The sequence below is a fragment of the Delphinapterus leucas genome, chromosome 3, assembly GCF_059928025.1.
Source record: "Delphinapterus leucas isolate spDelLeu-1000000601 "Yukka" chromosome 3, BTC_Dleu_Yukka2, whole genome shotgun sequence".
Classification (NCBI taxonomy): Eukaryota; Metazoa; Chordata; class Mammalia; order Artiodactyla; family Monodontidae; genus Delphinapterus; species Delphinapterus leucas.
Genome location: NC_143131.1, coordinates 162,685,782 through 162,706,213, shown reverse-complemented (window position 1 = coordinate 162,706,213; position 20,432 = coordinate 162,685,782). Strand labels below are relative to the sequence as shown.

The following is a 20,432-nucleotide window of genomic DNA, read 5'->3' as shown; positions in this document are numbered from 1 at the left end:
GCCATCCACACTAAAATGAACAGTAATGAAACTTGCTATTAGTGCTTTTAAGAGCATGCTAATGTTACTCATTAAACACTGGATGGATTGTTTCTCAGCCCATGTTCCATGGTGGCTGCATTTGATTATGTATATGTTGGCCGAAATGCTGGCAAATGACATGGACTGTCCTCCCAGAACACGCATGGAAATGAAATGTGTGCATCCTGAGGCGAGCTGGGTGAGAAAAGTTCGACACTTAATGAAATCAACAAAGAGCCTGTTTGTCAAGGGTGACTTGAAGTGTGTGTAAATGATCCTCGCCTCCATGAGCACGATGAGGTGATTTTACCATCAGTGATTTTAGGTGATTAAACACCTCTGGTCTGCTGCTCCCATTAAGGGAGATTATTCTTACTTTCACCCTTGCAACAAAGCTAAGGTTTATGCTTTATTAGGGAGTCTGTGGTGACTAGATGTGTCATTATCTGTCCTACCATCCACCACTGGGTTTAGAATTTTTACTTCAAAATGACCACCATTGACTCTTTCAGATTCCTTCTAGTTTACTATTTAATGTGTGCTTGTTCTGCACTATTCTCGATGGAGCTCATGCTGTTTATGTTTCCAGAGCTTCTTAAGACTCATCCTTGAATAAAGATTAGGAAAAAGTCATTTGCGTTTCCTCCAAAGAACAGCTATTAGATGGGTAATGGATCCTGGAGCTCAGGTTATTAAATATTCAACTGTCCTTCTGGATCATCAGGAGGTGCATATCCCAGTTTGACAGGGACAAAGTTAGCCTATAAAAGGACCCAATTTCTCTGGTTAAGGGCTGTGAATCTCATTTTATAGGGTATGCAAGAATGATCAATGATTTTATTTTCATTTAATCAAATTATATTCAGCCTCAAAAGCCTAATGGGCTGCTAGGAAATTCTGATCTCTGCCATTGCTGGGTGTATCACCTTCAGGGTTCACCCATAATTTAGGACATTCTAGAGAAAGAGCTTCATCTTGCAGTCTTCTGCGGCCACAGCAGAAATCCTCATTATGCAAGTCTATAATCTAAAAGCTATTTGATTTTACGCCATGTATGTACCTGGGGATGTACGCTGAGACTAGGAGCCTCTAGAATCTCACCTTCAAACTGCTTCCCATTCCTTCCAAAATCCTGTCACCATCAATGTGCATCCTCCAAAATTCCAATCCTAAACATAGGCACTTAGTATCATCTTTCCAGGATGCTCAGCCTTTAAAGATCAAAACCCAGGAGAGGAATATATCATCCAGGAAATTTCTGCAAGCTAGCACTGAAATACAAGCCTGCCCTGAGACAAAAGAGCATAAAAGGTGCTAAGATACTTTTGTGAAATGTGGCTGGGGAGGATTCAGATGAGGAGAAAAAAATTAAGAAGAATTATTTCCATAAATTATTCTGAATACTTACTGTGTGCCAGGCACTGTTTTAAGTGCTATATTTGAATGGTGTTTTACTAAGCTCTCAAGATAAGTCCCAAGTGAGGATTAAATGAAACATCACTAATACATGCCAAACAACTATTTTAAGCACGTTCGAAATATCATTACCTCATATAATCACATAACAACTCTATCAGGTAGGAACTACTGTTATCACCAAATGAAGAACTAAGGCATAGAAAGATAAGTAAGGTGCTGAAAAGGGGTCACTGGACCTGTATGGAAGAATGTTTTTTAAACGGGACATTGGCCTTAAGCACTTAGAAATCTAAGATAAGCATTTTAAAGTGATTCCAAACAGGGCTACATGAATGGCCAGAGTGGACAGCTTCTCTGTGCCAAAAGATACATAATCATAGATCAAAAAACAATTACCACTTTCAGTGTGTAAGATATTTTAACAGCTATTTTGTTCTAACAGTTATTAAAGTGAATATAGAACTGACTTATATCAGTGGTTTCACTTTTCATACTTAATTACCCAGTTACCCTTATAAAGCACTAAAGAAAATATGGGGGAGTCAAGATGGCAGACTAGGAGGGCATGAAATTCGCATCTTGGCACAACTAGGGCACCTACCAGGCACCGGTAGGGGACCACGGACGCCTAAGGGGACGGGAGGAACCCCCAGCAACCAAGTACGACATGGGGCATGGGGAGAGTGAGTGGGGAGGAGAAGTGGAGGTGAGACTGGACTGGCGCCCCTGAGGGGCAGCTGGGGGAGAGGAAGAGATCCCACACCTGGAGGGGGAAATTGGGGGACCACTGGGAGGGCAGAGGATCAAAAGGGAGGGTGGCTAGGTTTCCCCTACTCTCTTGGGCCCCAGAAGCCTGATGAAATCCCGGACCTGATCCTCTGCCCACCTAAACCCCTCCAGCTGCGTGGGTCCTGACGGAGTGGGAGGGAGGAAAGGGGGATCAAAAGTAAAGGCCAGACCTCTGGGACCTGCACCCCTGAGGGGCAAATGGGTGGGGGTAGGAGTTCCTACACTCAGTGGGACCAGCCCACAGTTAGGGTCCAGCGGCGACTGTGGAGACCCTGGGAGAGACCATGGGGGAGGGCGTGGAGGAACAGAAAGGAACACGGCCAGCGCTTTCGCTGCCCACTTAGGCACCGGGGAGCCTGTTGGGCTCCCAGGCCTAATCCTCTGCCCTGGGAGCCTCCCTCCTACCAGGTAGAGCCCAAGCCCTGCCCCTACACCCCCACCCAGGGCCCCACCTCTACACTCGGAGACCCCTTCTGAGACCCCCTCCAAACACCCTGGGCCTAAGCCCCGCACACACACCCTCACCCATGGCCCTACCTCCAAACTCCCGAAATCCACACTCCAGAGAACCCCTTTGGATGTGCTGCCTCTCCCATTCCGTGTAGGTCCTAGGCAGAGGCCCCACCACACACTTGAATGTTGCCCAGCCTAGTCCCCACACCCAAGGCCTTTTCTGGCTGTGTGGGTCCTGAGTCTAGGCCCCGCCCCACACTCAAACGTCACCACCCTGGCTAGGCCCTGCCCAACCCTAAACCCTGCCCCTGCCTAAGTTCCGCCCCCCCACCTAAACTCCACCCCCAAGAGCCAAGGCCTTTTTTTTTTTTTCCTTTTCTCTTCTTTTAGGTCAGGGTGCTGTTTTACCTTCTTCTTGATAATTCATTAATATAATTATTTTTTTCTAATAAACCTTTTATTTTTCTAATTTTATTTTATTCTCTATACTTTGTTATTGTTCTGCTCCTTTTGGGTTGTTCCCCCCCACCACTTTTTTTTCTTGTTTCTGGTGTGGTTTTGTTTTCCCTTGTTGCAGTTGCAGTTGTTTCAATTATATTTTTATTTTTCCTAATACATTTTTTATTGTTCTAATTTTATATTTATTCTTTGTTATTGTACTGCTCCTTTTATTCTTTTTTATTCTTTTTTTTTAATGATGCTATGCAGCTTGCAGGTTCTTGGTTCCCAGGCCAGAGGTCAGGCCCGAGCTCCTGTGGTGGGAGCACCAAGTCCAAGCTGCTGGACTAACAAAGAACCTCAGATGCCAGGAAATATTAATTGAGGTGAGGCCTCCTGGAGGTCCTCATCTCGGCACCAAGGTCCGGCTCTACCTAACTTCCTGCAAACTCCATTGAAGGAAGCCTCAGGCCAAACAACCAGTAAGACAGGAATACAGCCCCTCCCATCAAAAAAAAAATGAAACAACAAAAATTATGTTACAGATGAAGGAGCAAGGTAAAATCCTACAAGACCAAATAAATGAAGACAAAATATGCAACCTACCTGAAAAGGAATTCAGAGTAAGGACAGTAAAGATGATCCAAAATCTCAGAAACAGAATGGAGAAAAACACAAACATTTAACAAGGATCTAAAGGAACTGAAGAGCAAACAAACAGTGATGAACAATGTAATAACTGATATTAAAAATACTATAGAAGGAATCAATAGCAGAATAACTGAGGCAGAAGAATGGATGAATGAGCTGGAAGATAAAATGGTGAAAACAACTGCCAGGGAGCAGAATAAAGAAAAAAAAAATGAAAAGAACTGAGAACAGTCTCAGAGACTTCTGGGACAACATTAAACACACCAACATTCGAATTATAGTGGTCCCAGAAGAAAAAGAGAAAAAGAAAGGGTCTGAGAAAATATTTGAAGAGATTAGAGTCAAAAACTTCCCTAACAAGGGAAAGGAAATAGTCAATCAAGTCCAGGAAGTGCAGAGAGTTCCATACAGGGAAAACCCAAAGAGAAACACACCAAGACACATATTAATCAAACTATCAAAAATTAAATACAAAGAAAAATATTAAAAGCAGTAATGGAAAAGCAACAAATATCACACAAGGGAATCCCCATAAGGTTAACAGCTGATCTTTCAGCAGAAACTCTGCAAGCCAGAAGCGAATGGCAGGACATATTTAAAGTGATGAAAGGGAAAAACCTACAACCAACATGACTCTACCCAGCAAGGATCTCATTCAGATTTGACAGAGAAATTAAAACCTTTACAGACATGCAAAAGCTAAGAGAATTTAGCACCATCAAACCAGCTTTACAACAAATGATAAAGGAACTTCTCTAGGCAGGAAACACAAGAGAAGGAAAAGACCTACAATAATAAACCCAAAACAATTAAGAAAATGGTAATAGGAACATACATATCAATAATTACCATAAATGTAAATGGATTAAATGCTCCAACAAAAAGACACAGACTGGCTGAATGGTTAAAAAAACAAGACCCATATTTATGCTGTCTACAAGAGACCCACTTCAGACCTAGGGACACATACTGACTGAAAGTGAGGGAATGGAAAAAGATATTCCATGCAAATGGAAATCAAAAGAAAGCTGGAGTAGCAATTCTCATATCAGACAAAAGAGACTTTAAAACAAAGACAAGAGACAAAGAAGGACACTACATGATGATCAAGGGATCAACCCAAGTAAAATATATAACAATTGTAAATATTTATGCACCCAACAAAGGAGCACCTCAATACATAAAGCAAATACTAACAGCCATAAAAGGGGAAATCGACAGTAACACAATCATAGGAGGGGACTTTAACACTCCACTTTCACCAATGGACAGATCGTCCAAAATGAAAATAAATAACGAAACACAAGCTTTAAATGATACATTAAACAAGATGGACTTAATTGATATTTATAGGACATTCCATTCAAAAACAAGAGAATAAACATTCTTCTCAAGTGCTCATGGAACATTCTCCAGGATAGATCATATCTTGGGTCACAAATCGAGCCTTGGTAAATTTAAGAACATTCAAATTGTATCAAGTATCTTTTCCAACTACAACGCTATGAGACTAAATATCAATTGCAGGAAAAATGTGCAAAAAATACAGACACATGGACGCTAAACAATACACTACTAAATAACCAAGATATCACTGAAGAAATCAAAGAGGAAATAAAAAAATACCTTGAAACAAATGACAATGAAAACATGATGACACAAAAACCTATGGGATGCAGCAAAATCAGTTCTAAGAGCGAAGTTTCTATCAATACAACCCTACCTTAAAAAACAAGAAACATCTCAAATAAACAACCTACATGTAAATGAATGAAATTAGAACACTCCCTAAAACCATACACAAAAATAAACTCAAAATGGATGAAAGACCTAAGTGTAAGACCAGACACCATCAAACTCTTAGAGGAAAACATAGGCAGAACACTCTATGACATAAATCACAGCAAGATCCCTTTTGACCCACCTCCTAGAGAAATGGAAATAAAAACGAAAATAAACCAATGGGACCTAATGAAACTTCAAAGCTTTTGCACAGCAAAGGGAAACATAAACAAGACGAAAAGACAACCCTCAGAATGGGAGAAAATATTTGCAAATGAAGCAACTGACAAAGGATTAATCTCCAAATCATACAAACAACTCATGCAGCTCAATATCAAAAAAATAAGCAACCCAATCCAAAAATAGGCAGAAGACCTAAATAGACATTTCTCCAAAGAAGATATACAGATTGACAACAAACACATGAAAGGATGCTCAACATCACTAATCATTAGAGAAATGCAAATCACTAATCATTAGAGAAATGCAAATCAAAACCACAAGGAGGTATCACATGACACTGGTCAGAATGGCCATCATCAAGAAATCTACAAACAATAAATGCTGGAGAGGGTGTGCAGAAAAGGGAATCCTCTTGTACTGTTGGTGGGAATGTAAATTGATACAGCCACTGTGGAGAACAGTATGGAGGTTCCTTAAAAAACTAAAAATAGAACTACCATACAACCCAGCAATCCCACTACTGGGTATATACCCTGAGAAAACCATAATTCAAAAAGAGTCATGTACCAAAATGTTCATTGCAGCTCTATTTACAATAGTGAGGATATGGAAGCAACCTAAGTGTCCATCAACAGATGAATGGATAAAGAAGATGTGGCGCATATATATATACATGGACTATTACTCCACCATAAAAAGGAATGAAATTGAGTTATTTGTAGTGAGGTGGATGGACCTAGAATCCGTCATGCAGAGTGAAGCAAGTCAGAAAGAGAAAAACAAATACCGTGCGCTAACACATGTATATGGAATTTTAAAAAGCCATACTGATGAACCTAGTGGCAGGGCAGGAATAAAGATGTAGACGTAGAGAACGGATTTGAGGGCACAGGGGAGGGGGCAGGCGATGCTGGGATGAAGTGAAAGAGTAGCACTGACATATATACACTACCAAACGTAAAATGGATGGCTAGTAGGAAGCTGCTGCATAGCACAAGGAGGTCAGCTTGGTGCTTTGTGACGACCTAGAGGGGTGGGATAGGGAGGGTGGGAGGGAGGCTCAAGACGGAGGGGATATGGGGATATATGTATACATATAGCTGATTCACTTTGTTGTACAGCAGAAACTAACACAACATTGTAAAGCATTTATACTCCAATAAACATGTGAAAAAAAAAGAAAATATGGGGCAATCTAAATAAATTATGTAAATTACAGGTTGCACAGGGATTTGGAGAAAACAATGGCAGTGGTACACAATCCCTGTCGTTCAGACAATTCTGCTCTTGGTATCGGTAGGCAGGAGTGTTAGGTATGTGAAAAAATGATGGAAGAACACATGCTAGCATGTAAAGGAGGCCAGGATTCCTCCCTGTGAATGGAGGTGTTCAGAGACATTACTATACACTCACATGAGGCATATTCAGGAAAAGGGAGATTGCTTTGGCCAAAACAGAGTTAGTAAACCAGAAGCAAACTGCAACTGATCCTAACAAAGTGAACAGTAATGGTGGAAATATCAGCAGAGGCTAAATTATGAGGAGCTTTGAATATTAACTTTAGACTTGCTTATATAGTTACAAACGCTCATGGTATATGTCATTTTTTTCTTTCAATGTTACATATAAAAGTGATACAAGCTCCTAATGAAAATTTCAATCAGTAAATAAATGTATACATTTTTAAAAATCTATTTACATTTATTTCTAAGAGGTAACTGTTTTAATAAAATAGGGTATATCCTTCCAAACTTTGTCTGTACATACACAGGTACATATGTAAACACATACTTATTTTCTCAACTAAATTGTGTATCTACTCTAAAATCCCTCATAGCTTGCTTTCTTATTTGACAATCCATCTTGGGGATTTTTCTATGTTAAGCCAGGTAGATTTATCTCTTTTAATAGTTACATAGTATTCTACTTTGCAGATACAGCATTATTGATTCAACCAAGCCCCAGTTGATTGGCATTTGAGTTCACTGATGATTTTGAATAGACAACAAAAACTTTAAAGAAAAGGAACTGTTTAAATATAACCATTAAAATATCTCACATACTAAGAGTGGTAATTGTTCTTTGATCTAGAATAAAACATCCTATTGCACAGATGAGCTGTCCACTCTGAACATCCATACAGACTTGTATAGAATAATGTTAAAAATTTAAAGCAATGTGCCAGAAGATGATTTACAGAAGAAATCTTTAACTTTTTTCTAATCATAGATTTCCTCTAAAAATCAGATCAAAATCTGATTGTAGTATTTTGCATTCAACGTCAGGGGCTGAACCTTTGAAATTTATAAGTGGAGAACATCATGTATTATATAGAGCCAGGACTCCAGATAGTGAAAATAGCTGATTATTGCAAGTGCTTAATTATGGTAGCAACAATTAGAATAAGGGGGAAAAGACTGATGAGATATCAAGGAAAACTATCAATACAGCTTGATAACTAATTGCACAAGAAGAGTAAAGGGGAGTGTATACTTAAAAGTGGTTTCAAGGTTCTGATTTGGGGTGAAATAATGATGGTTTTAATTGTCACTTGACAACTCTTTCACATCAGAAAGAAGATAGAAAGAAAGACAGAGAGACAGGAAAAGGAAGGAAGGGTGGGAGGAAGGGAGGGAGGGAAGGAGGAAGGAAGGGAGGGAGGAAGAAAGGGAAAGAAAGAAAGAAAGAAGGAAAGAAAGAAAGAAAGAAAGGAGGGAGGGAGGGAGGGAGGAAGGAAGGAAGGAAGGAAGGAAAGAAAAGAATACCTCTAATGTCACTTGGTCAAGAAAAGTGGGAAAGGTTGTTACATGATTAAGGCAAATTCATATTAAAAGAACCAGGACCCTACAAGAATCTGATACAAAGGGGTAATACTACTACACTGAACGGAAAGACTTTCCTTCCAAGGAGACACTTTTATTTCCCTAAAATATCAAGATGCAATAGAATCCTCTTCTAACAAGTACTGTGAACCATTAGGTTTCAGGGAAGTCAAACAAAGACAGTCCTACAAACAAAACCTGCATTCTTTGAAGGAAGTGTAAATTGAGACAAGCTGAAAAGAAACCATTTCACTGATCTCAGGGTATCAATAATTCACAGGTAATGATCAATAACTGGCCACCCTAGTTGATCTGTAAATCAAAGCTGTACCACACAGCACTCCATTGCTCTTCATCAGCATCTTTATACATTATAATGCAACTTTTACTCTGTGCTTTCAATAATCAAATCTGCTGATATGAGATCTGGTTGCAGTTTCTAAGAACAGAAACCCATGGTGGTTCTAAATTATTAAATGCAATTTTAAAATGCAAAATGTTCATTTTTCTTCATCCAAAAAAACCCTTACATACCGTGTTGATAGCAAAATGGATGGTATTAAAGTTACAAACTAATGATTAAAATCACAAAAGCAGATAGAATGGACCTGATTCTGGTTGTTATGAGGAGAATGTTAAGGAGATGGGGCATGGAGGGCTTTAGAGTTTACGGCTCATCACCATTTGTTGGAAACAAGCAATCAATAGGATATATGACTCTGACAAAGATGGGAAACATTTTGAGCCATTATTTTCACCCTCTCTCACAGATGAACGGGATATGAGCAAAGAAGTGTGGGCCTGTATATTTTCCAATGACTTACAAATTTAATAAAAAAGAAAGAACATCCATTGATCCTTTTTATGGGTCCTAAAGTATGGATGTTCATAGAAAGAATTGTAAGAAATAAAGCATCACATCTTTACTCACTACTTTAACTGCATGCTTCTAATGGCGCATTTGTTTGAATCAATTTTTAGACTGCTATTCCTTTTAGTAGTGTTTCCCTCCCTCACTAGCAAGATTCACTATGGAAAAATATTAACTATTTCTCAAGTATGTGCTATATTATAGTATGAAAAGTCTCCAAAGGTGTTTTGGGGGGTAGAAATTGGTTTAAACCCAGCATGTCTTATCCTATCGAATTGCTCTTCCTTACCTCCCGCTAACTCATAAAGTCAGCAATGAGGTAATAAGAGCTGCACCCAGAAAGCTTTCTCCCAAAACTGTCATTAGGCTATCTAGTAGAGCAGGTCATATGGTACATGTCCTCACATCTTTTGGAGACAACTATTAAAATACCCTCAGAACAAAAGAAATAGGCTTGTGTTTTGAGAGCAATCTTTTGTTTGAGATTAAATTACAGAACCCACCCAGTAAAGGCAATTTCAGTGTAAGCAAACTTAAGTTTGGTGACCTTTTCCAGGTGTCTGAGGTACCACAGGGCACTTCTGATAGCTGGGGCAGGGGGCGGGGGCAGGTCAATGTAATACTGTGATGCTAGAGAACTGTCCGCAATACCGCCCTTTCTTCTGACACCATCTAAATAGTCTGGGCATTTCCCTAATCACCCTCACTTTTGACACAAATTACAAGTTCAGAGATCCCCAAGACCACCCGCAAGTTCGATAATTTTCTAGAAAAACGGACAAATATCACTGAAAGCTATTATACTCATGGCTATAGCCTATTACAATGAAAGAATACCAATTAAAATCAGACAAAGGAAAAAATGCAATTGGTAGACTTTAGAAGGTCTCCAAACACGGATCATCCAGCTGTCCTTTCCTGGTGAAGTCATGGACAGTGCTAACTCCTCTCATCAATGACGTGTGCTAATAGACATGAAGAATTTGCATTCAGGAAAGCTCACCTAAGCTTTGGTTTCTAGAGTTTTAACTGGAGCTTAGTCACAGACCCAGTTGACTGCCTCCTGGAGGAGTTGGTCGGGGTTATTCTATAAAGACATTATTAAGAAACTGACAAAATTGAAAGATGCACTGTAGATTAAAGGATTATATTCATGTAAATTTTTAAAGTTGATAACTGTACTATGATGTGAAAATGTAAGAGGATAACCCTATTCTTAGGAAACACACACTGACATATTTAGCGATAAAGGGTCAAACTATTATACATGTGTAACTTACCCTAAAATAGCTCAAAATATTATGTGCATATGTATATATACAATTACTTACATATATACTCTGTGTGTTTATAGACACATATATACATATATGTGTGTATATATGTGAGTGATCAGTCTGTTCAAATAATCTATTTCTTCCTGATTCAGTTTTGGTGGACTGTAAATGTTTAGAATTTTGTCCATTTCTTCAAGGCTCTCCAATTGTTGGCATACAATTGTTCATAGTATTCTCTTATGGTTTATGTAGTTCTGTGGTATTGGTTATTGTTTCTCCTTTTTCATTTTGTATTTTGTTTATTTGGATTATTTATCTTTTCTTCTTGGTGAGCCTGCCCAGAAGTTGGTCAATTTTGTTTACCCTTTCAAAGAAACAGCTATTGGTTTTATTGATTTCTTTTTCTATTGTTTTTTAAATATCTTTTATTTCCTCTGATTTTTATTATTTCCTTCTTTCTGCTAAATTTAAGTTTTGTTTGTTCTTCTTTTTCTAATTATTTTAGGAGGTAGGTTAGGTTGTTTATTTGAGATTTTGCTTGTTTTCTGAGGAAGACCTGTATCACTATGAACATCCATCTAAGAACTGCGTTTGCTGCATTCCGTAAATTTTTGTATGGTTGTGTATTCACTGTCATTTATCTCAAGGTATTGTGAAATTTAGTCTTTGGTTTCATCGTTGGCCCTTTGGTCTTTTAGTAGCATGTTGTTTAGTTTCCATGTAATCATTTTGTTTTGTTTTCTCATTTACTTTTCTGTGGTTGATTTCTAGTTTCATGCCACTGTGGTAAAAAAAAATGCTTGAAATAATTTCTATACTCTTAAATTGGCTGAGGTTTTTTCTGTGCCCTAGTATGTGGTCAGTCCTAGAAAATGTTCCATGTGCACTTGAAAACAATGTGTATTCTGCTTTTTTTTGGATGTAGTGTTCCAAAAATATCAGTTAAGTCTAATTGTTCTATTGCATCATTTAGGATCTCTGTTGCCATATTGATTTTCTGTCTAGAAGTTCTGCCACTGATGTGAGTGGGGTGTTAAAGTCTCCTACTATTATTGTATTTCCATCAATTTCTCCCTTTATATCAGTTAGTATTTGTTTTATGTATTTGGGTGCTCCTATATTGGGTGCATATATATATGTTGACAAGTGTAATATCCTCTTCTTGTACTGATCCTTTTATCACTATATAGTGTCCTTCTTTTTCTTTCTTAATGGCCTTTGTTTCGAAGTTTATTTTGTATCATATGAGTATTTCAACCCCCAATTTATCGTTTCCATTTGCATGAAGTATCTTTTTCCATCCCCTCACTTTCAATCTATGTGTGATCTTTGACCTAAAGTGGATCTCTTGTAGGGAGACTATTGTAGGCTCTTATTTTTTTTAATGCAATCTGTTACTCTATGTCTTTTGATTGGAGTGCTTAGTCCATTGACATCTAAGGTGATTATTGATAGATATGTATTTATTGCCATTTTAAACCTTGCTTTCCAGTTGATTCTGTATTTCTTTGTTTCTTTTTTCTTTTGTACTTTGATGCCCTCCTTTTGTATTATGTTTGTGTTTTTTTTGGTTTCTGTGCACCTATTACATGTTTTTGATTTGTGGCTACCCTGTTTTTCAAAAATGTTAACCCCTTGCTATATCTACTTGCTTTAGCCTGATAGTCATATAAGGCTCCAACACATTCTGAAAAAAAACCCTACATTTTCTTACTCTCCTCCCCAACATTTTATGATTTTGATGTCCTCTTTTAAATCTTCATGTTTGTCATCTTGCTGTTCATTGTGGTTACCACTGCTTTCACAAAATTTTTTTTGATTTTTTCTTTTTTTAATCTGTATACTACCTTAATTTAAGTGATATACTTTCCAAATGTGAGTTTCTCATTCCTATAGGTTCTTGCTTCTTTTCTATTTAGAAAAGACATTTCAATATTTCTTTTAAGGACAGGTTTAGTATTGCTGTATTCCTTTAGCTTTGTTTGAGAAATTCTTTATCTCTCCTTCTATTCTAAATGTTAATCTTCCTGGGTAGAGTATTTTAGATTGCAGAATTTTCCCTTTCAAGACTTTGGATATATTTTCCCCCTCCCTTCTGGCATGCAACATTTCTGTAGAGAAATCGGCTGATAGCCTTGTGGGGGTTTCCTTGTAATAAACTCTTTGTTTTTCTCTTGCTGTTTTTTGAATCCTCTCTTTAACTTTTGCCATTTTAATTATAATATGTCTTGGTGTAGGTCTGTTTGGGTTTATCTTGTATGGGTCCCTCTGTGCTTCCTGTACCTGGATATCTGTTTCCTTCTTTAGGTTTGGGAAGTTTTCAGCCATAATTTCTTCAACTACATTTTTGATCCCCTTTTATCTTTCTTCTCCTTCTGGAATCCCTATTATGCATAGACTGGCATGCTTTATATTATCCCATAGGTCTCTTATATTGCTTTCATTTTTTTTTAAATTTGGCTTTCTGCCTGCTGCTCTGATTGGCTGATTTCCATTATTCTATCTTCCAGATCACTTATTCCTTCTTCTGCATTATTCATTCTGCTATTCATTGCCTTTAGTTCAGATTTCATCTCTGCAAATGAATTTTCTAATTTTTCTTGGCTCCTCCTTATAGTTTCTAGTTCCTTTTTATCGTAATCCACATTTCTGTCAATAGCTTCTCTTAATTCCTTCAATATTTTCATTATCTCCTTTTTGAACTCAGTTTCTATTAGACTGAAGAGGTCTGTTTGTTTGTTCTTTCAGGGGAATTCTCTTGATCTTTTCATTGGGAGTGGTTCTTCATCTTCTTCACTTTACTTTTATTTCTCTTACTCTATGAGTTTAGGAGAAACAGCTATCTATTGTGGTCTTGGAGGGCTATTTTTGCATGGGAACATCCCTGTGTAGCCTGCATGGGTTTAATGTTTTTTGGTGTGAGGACTGTTTTTAGTATGGATGCCTGTGACCTCTTTTCTCAGTGTGTGCTGGCTGTTATCCCCTCATTCGGGGATGTGACTGTTGTGGTGTCTAGCTAGAGCTTGCACTGAATGTTGAATGGGGCCTCTTCTTTGCTCTGTGGTTGTCACAGCCCTGTTGGGGGCAGGATCTGCTCCCTAGTTGTTGGACTAGAAGCCCCCATATCTGTTTGTGAGCTGTGGTTTGAGGCAGGCAGGATTGGAGCACTCCCACTGAGAGAGAAGCCACTAAGTATTCCTCTGCTGGAGCTGTCCACTGGAGAGTGTGCTCTGTGGTGTCACCTATCACCTGCCTCACAAAGTACACTGTTGTTGGCACTTCCCTCAGACCTGCCTCAACTGTGAGAATGCCAGAAATCGGCCCTGGTGTCCCTCAGGTGTTGCTTTCACAAAACCATCAGTGCAGATCCATAGGCACAGATCCACTGAAATCAGGTAACAGGGCCACAGTTGTTGCACACTTGGACCCACCATGGGAGCTATGGAAACAGCCCAGACCCTGGCCATGCCTCCACATATGCACACCCTATAAGCCCACAGATTCTAAGGCCAGACCTGTCCCAGCTGTGGGAGTACCCATTGTCCACTTGAATGTCCTGCAGGTGCAGATTTTACAAAGCTGGTGGTGGCAGTTTAAATCTGTGGATTGCATAGCCATGGGGAAAGGGCTCAGATTTCAGCCCTGCTTCCTAAGTTGAATGGCCCCTGGAGATCAGCTCTGATTTCAGCTCCACCTCTGCCTGTGGGCAACATGCTGGCACTTGCACCTGTGTGCTCCCAGAGCTTGTAGAGGTGGGACCAAGCTGGCTGAGAGCTCACTGAGAAAGAGGCTGTTATGGCAGGCCCTGCCCCTCCCTTCACAGGCCGCTTAAAAATGGTATTTCACTTCTATGGCAGGCCCAGGCTTCTTCTGCATACACCCGTGATTGCAGCCTGTACCAAACTCCAGCCCCTTCAGGCTGTCTCTGTGCAGCCAATCCCAGTCCTGTCCCCAGGTCTGTCCTCTAATATCCGAGTTTCAGCACCCAGCCCCCACCCACACCAGTGGAGGCACTTATCAGCCTAGGGAGTGCAGGGTGGTGGCACGGACCATCTGTGCAGGTCTCTCTCTGTTCTGCCTGCCGAAACTGGTTGCTGTACTTTCCTCTGAGCTTCTGAAGTTCTCTTTCTGTCCCAGCTGATCTTGCTGCCAGTGAGGGGGCTTCCCAGGTTGCAGGAATCTTTCCTGTTTCACAGCTCCCTTCCAGGGGTTCAGGTCCTGTCCTGCTTCCTTTTATTTTCTTTCATCCCACCTGGATACATGGAGATCTTTCTTTCACTTTTGTGTGTCTGAGAGCTGCCAGGATTCAGTAGGTATTGTGTGAGAATTGTTCTGCATGTAGATGTATTTTTGAAGTATTTGTGGGAAGAGGTGAGCTCCACATCCTTCTATTCTTCCGTCTTGATTGGAGCCCTCTGGTTGTTTTTTTGATAAGGAGTTGTATGAGTTGTTTATATATTTTAGATATTAATCCCTTATTGGTCATATCATATGCAGATATTTTCTTCCATTCAGATATTTTGTCAATGTCTTCCTTTGTTGTGCAAAAACTTTTAAGTTTAATTAGTCCCCATTTGTTTATTTTTGCTCTTGTTTCTTTTGCCTTAGGAGATAAATCGTTGCAGTATATATTTTTTGGATCTATGTCAAAGAGTGTTCTGCCTTTGTTCTCTCCTAGGAGTTTTATAGTTTGTGGTCTTATATTTAGGTAGGTCTTTAATCCATTTTATTTTTGTATGTGGTGTGAGAAAATGTTCTGATTTCATTCTTTTTCATGTAACTGAGCAGTTTTCCCAGCACTATTTATTGAAGAGACTTTCTTTTCCTGCCGTATATTCTTGGCTCCTTTTGTAGATTAATTGACCATAGATGTGTGGGTTTATTTCTGGGTCTCAGTTCTCTTCCATTGATCTGTGTGTCTGTTTTTGTGCCAGTGCCATGCTGTTTTGATTACTGTAGACTTGTAGTACAGTCTGAAATCAGGGAGCATGATAATTTGAGCTATCTACTTTTTTTCTCAAGATTGCTGTGGCAACTTGAGGTCTTTTGTGGTTAGTTCCATATAAATTTTAGGATTATTTGGTCTAATTTGGTGAAAAGTGTCATGGTTATTTTGTCAGGGATTCCATCAAATGTGTAGATTGCTTTGTGTAGTATGGACACATTTAACTATTAATTCTTCCAATCTAAGAACACAGGATATCTTTCCATTTCTTTGTATCATCTTCAATTTCCTTCATCAGTGTTTCATAATTTTCAGAGTTTAGGTTTTTCTCCTCCTTGGTTAAGTTTATTCCTAGGTATTTTATTCTTTCTGATCCAATTTTAAACATGATTTTGTTTTGCTTTCTCTTTTTGATAGTTCATTATAAGTGTATAAAAAAGCAACAGATTTCTGTATATTAATTTTGTATTCTGCAACTTTACTGAATTCCTTTATTAGTTCTAATAGTTTTTGGATAGAGACTTTAGGGTTTTCCACATATGGTATAATGCCACCTGCAAATAGGATTTTACTTCTTTCTTTCCAGTTTGGATGCCTTTTATTTCTTTTTATTGTCTGATTGCTATGGCTAGGACTACCAGTACTATGTATGTTAAATAGAAGTGGCAAGAGTGGGCATCCTTGTCTTGTTCCTGATTTTAGGGGAAAAGTTTTCAGCTTTTCACCATTAAATATGTTAGTCGTGAGTTTGTTGTAAATAGTCTTTATTATGTTCAGACATGTTTCCTCTATACCAATTATGATGAGAGTTTTTATCATGAATGGATGTTGAATTTTCTCACATGCTTTTCCTTTGTCTATTGAGATGATCATGTGAATATTCTCCTTCCTTTTGTTAATGTGGTATATCACATTAATTGATTTGCAAGTGTTGAACCATCTTTGTGACCCTAGAATAAACTCCACTTCATCATGGCATATATATCCTTTTTATATATTATTGAATTTGTTTTTCTAATATTGTGTTGAGAATTTCTGCATTTATATTCATCAGATATATTTGCCTATAATTTTCTTTTTTGGAGTGTCTTTCTTTGGTTTTGATATCAGAGTGATGGTGACCTTGTAGAATGAATTTGGGAGTATTCCATCCTTTTTAAATTTTTTAGAATAGTTTGAGACAGATAGGTATTAGCTTTTCTTTATATATTTGGTAGAAGTCCCCTGTGAAGACGTCCAGTCCTGGACTTCTGTTTACTGGGAAGTTTTGTTTTTGTTTTTTTATTACAAATTCAATTTCACTACTAGTGATCGGTCTGTTTACATTGTCTATTTCTTCCTGATACAGTCTTGGAAGATTGTATCTTTCTAGAAATTTGTCCATTTCTTCTAGTTTGTCCAATTTGTTGGCATATAGCTGTTCATAGTATTCTCTCATGATTTTATTTTGTATCTCTGTGATATTGGTTGTTACTTCTCCTCTTTCATTTCTTATTTTGTTTATGTGAATCCTCTTTTTTCCTGATGAGTCTGGCTAAATTTTTCTCAATTTTGTTTATCTTAAAACAAAAATCAGCTCTTTGTTTTACTGATCATTTCTTTTTTTTTGTCTCTATTTTATTCATTTCCCTTCTGATCTTTATTATTTCCTTTTCTCTACTGACTTTGGACTTTGTTCTTCTTTTTCTGATTCATTTAGATGGTACTTCATCTTGTTTTTATGACATGTTTTCTTGTTTCTTGAGGTAGGCCTGTGTCACTATAAACTTCCATCTTAGAACTGCTTTTGCTGCATCACATGAATTTTGGAAAGTTGTATTTCCATTCTCATTTGTCTCAAGGTATTTTCTGATTTCCTCAATGAATTCTTCATTGACCCACTGGTTTTTTAGTAGCATACTGTTTAGTCTCCATGTGTATGTTCTTTTCCCATTTTTCTTCCTGTAACTGATTTCCATTTTTATATCATTTTGGTCAGAAAGGATGCTTTGATATAATTTCTATCCACTTAAATTTGTTAAGACTTGGTTTTTGGCCAACATGTTGTCTATCATGGAGAACATTCCATGCATGCTTGAAAAGAATGTTTGTTCTGCTGTTTTTGTATGGAATTTCCTATAGGTATGTATTAAATCCAACTGGTCTAACGTGTCATTTAAGACCACTCTTTCCTTATTGATTTTCTATCTGGATGATCTGTCCATTGATGTATGTGGTGTACTGAAGTCCCCTGCTAATATTATTGTCAATTTCTCCCTTTATGTCTGTTAATATTTGCTTTTAGTTAGGTGTTCCTGTATTAGGTTCATATATAATGAGTGTTATACCCTCTTCTTTTATTGATCCTTTTATCATTATGTAATATCCTTGTTTGTCTTTTGTTATAGCCTCTGTTTTAAAGTCTACTTTGTCTGATATGAGCACTGCTACCATGCTTTTTGTTGTTTCCGCTTACATGAAATATCTTTTTCCATCCCCTCAACTTTCAGTCTCTGTGTATCTTTAGCTCTGAAGTAAGTCTCTTGTAAGCAGCATTATAGATGGGTCCTATTTTTTTTTCCAATAACCGCCTTTTGTCCATTGAAAAAAATTTAGCCCACTGATATTTAAAGTGATTATTGATAGGTGTGTATTTATTGTCATTTTTTTAAAAACTTGTTTTCTGGTTCTTTTTTGTAGTTCTGTTTTTTAATTCTTTTTCTAGTTTCTTCCTTTTGGTTTGATAATTTTAAGTAGTATATTTGTGTTCCTTACTCTCTAGTTTTTGTGTATCTATTGTAGGTTTTTGATTTGTGGTTACCATGGGATTCATATATGTTGATCTATAACTATATGTTTTAATCAGGTAATCATTTCAGTTCAAACACATTCTAAAAGATTTACATTTTTAACTCCCATCCTCTACATTTTGTGTTTTTAATGTCACATCTTCATCTCTTTACTGATTATTGTAGATGATTTTACAAATTTTTGCATTTTATTCTTTGCGCAATTTAACTGGCTGATCCTCAGCCTTTACTATATATCTACCTTTGCTAGTGGGATTTTTCATTTCCTATATATACTTACTTCTTATTATAGCCTTTTCATTTCCAGTCAGAGAAAACCCTGTAACATTTCTTTTAGGGTAGGTTTAGTATACATGAACTCTTTTAGCTTTTGCTTGTCTCAGAATTTCTTTCTCTCTCCTTCAATTCTAAACGATAATCTTGCTGGGTGTAGTATCCTAGGTTGCAGGTTTTTTCCTTTAAGCTCTTTGACTATATCAAGCCACTCCATTCTGGCCTGAGAAGTTTCTGCAGAGAAATCAGCTGATAACCTTTGGGGGACTCCCTTGTATATAACAGTTTTTCTCTTGCTGCCTTTAAAATTCTCTCTTTAACTTTTGCCATTTTAATTATGGTATTTCTTGGTGAGGATCTGTTTGGGTTCATCTTGTTTGGGATCTTCTGTGCTTCCCATACCTGGATATGTTTCCTTCTTCACGTTTGGGAAGTTTCCAGCAATAATTTTATCAAATACATCTTCTACCCCCTTTTTTCTCTCTTCTCTGGGTCTGTGCTGCCTTTGTCCCTAACAGCTGAGCTCTCCTCTTGGCCACTGTATCCCTCACCCTAGTGTGGAGCTGTGCTGTGGAGTAGGTGGGGCTGGTGCAGGTGCTTAGCATGGATTGTTGAGAAGGCTGAGGGCAGTCCCAGACACAGTCAGAGACCTGGATCACTTATGATGCACTGCCTGAGTAAGCACCAGTAATTGTTGCCCTTACCCTGCTCAGATGCAGCTCCTGGTCTGAGCTGCCTTTGTCCCTCACAGCTGAGCTTTCCCTGCAGCAGTGGCAGCCCTTGCCCCAATGTGAACCTATGTCATGAGCAGGTGGGGCATGAGTGGGCACTCATCTCAGGCTGGGGTGCACGCCAGGGCGGTCTTAGGAAACCAGCCTGCATCCTGTGCAGTTTCAATCCACTCTCTCCACCCTGTTTCAGAAGTAAGCAAGCATGTGTGCACTCTCATGAGCAGAGTCCAGGCTTCCCACAGCTCTCCTGTTAGTCCCACCAGTCTTCCAACCAGCCAAGGGGACTTGTTTTCCAGGTGTCAGACCCCAGCCCTGGGGCACCCAGTATGTGACTTGAGCCAATCACTCTCTATGGGAGATCTCCACTTATGTAACCTCCCTCCTCTTCTGAGTCCCCTCCCAGGTGCACAGGTCCAAATCTGATCAGTTCTCTTCCCTTCCTTACCTAATCCTGTGTGGATCTTTCTTACAGCCTTGGCTGTTCAGGAGTCTTTCTGCCAGTCTACAGTTAGTTTTCAGTGAGAATCATTCCACATGTAGATATATTTTTGATGTTTTTGTAGGAGGAGGTGAGTTTTACATCTTCCTACTCTACCATCTTCATCTCCACAATAATTTCAAATTTTAGTTCGATCGCTCTGACCAATACATTAGCGTAAGAAAATTCAGGATCCCAATTAGGTAATAATAGCAAATGCCTACATTGCACTTACCATGTTTTGGCCACTTATTCTAATCATATTACATGAATTAACTCATTTTAGTTCTCACAATAAAAATAATTAGAAGAAATTCGGTAATAAAAACTTATCCTCCTTGGCTTCAACTTTTTTCATACCATGACTTTGGCTGTTATCTTTGTTTAATTAATTCTGTGTTGGATGTTATGACATAATTTGTAAAGGACTCTAATGACAACAGAGCTTGTAAGTCACTAATCAGCTGACCTTAGAGGCTAAGTGTGCTTTGTTTGCCCTGTGTCCCTATA

At 38.4% G+C, this 20,432-nt stretch overlaps 1 long non-coding RNA gene across 4 annotated transcripts in view; it reads right to left on the bottom strand.

The window, feature by feature from the left end:
- The window catches only part of LOC149749912 (uncharacterized), an 83,409-nt gene extending 77,326 nt beyond the window's left edge, over nucleotides 1-6,083 (bottom strand). For 3 of the 4 annotated variants that reach the window (XR_016392554.1, XR_016392556.1, XR_016392557.1), the window contains exon 1: nucleotides 1,123-2,759. This is a non-coding gene — a long non-coding RNA (uncharacterized LOC149749912). The other variant, XR_016392555.1, reaches the window with a different exon arrangement.
- Nucleotides 6,084-20,432: the final 14,349 nt, after the last annotated feature.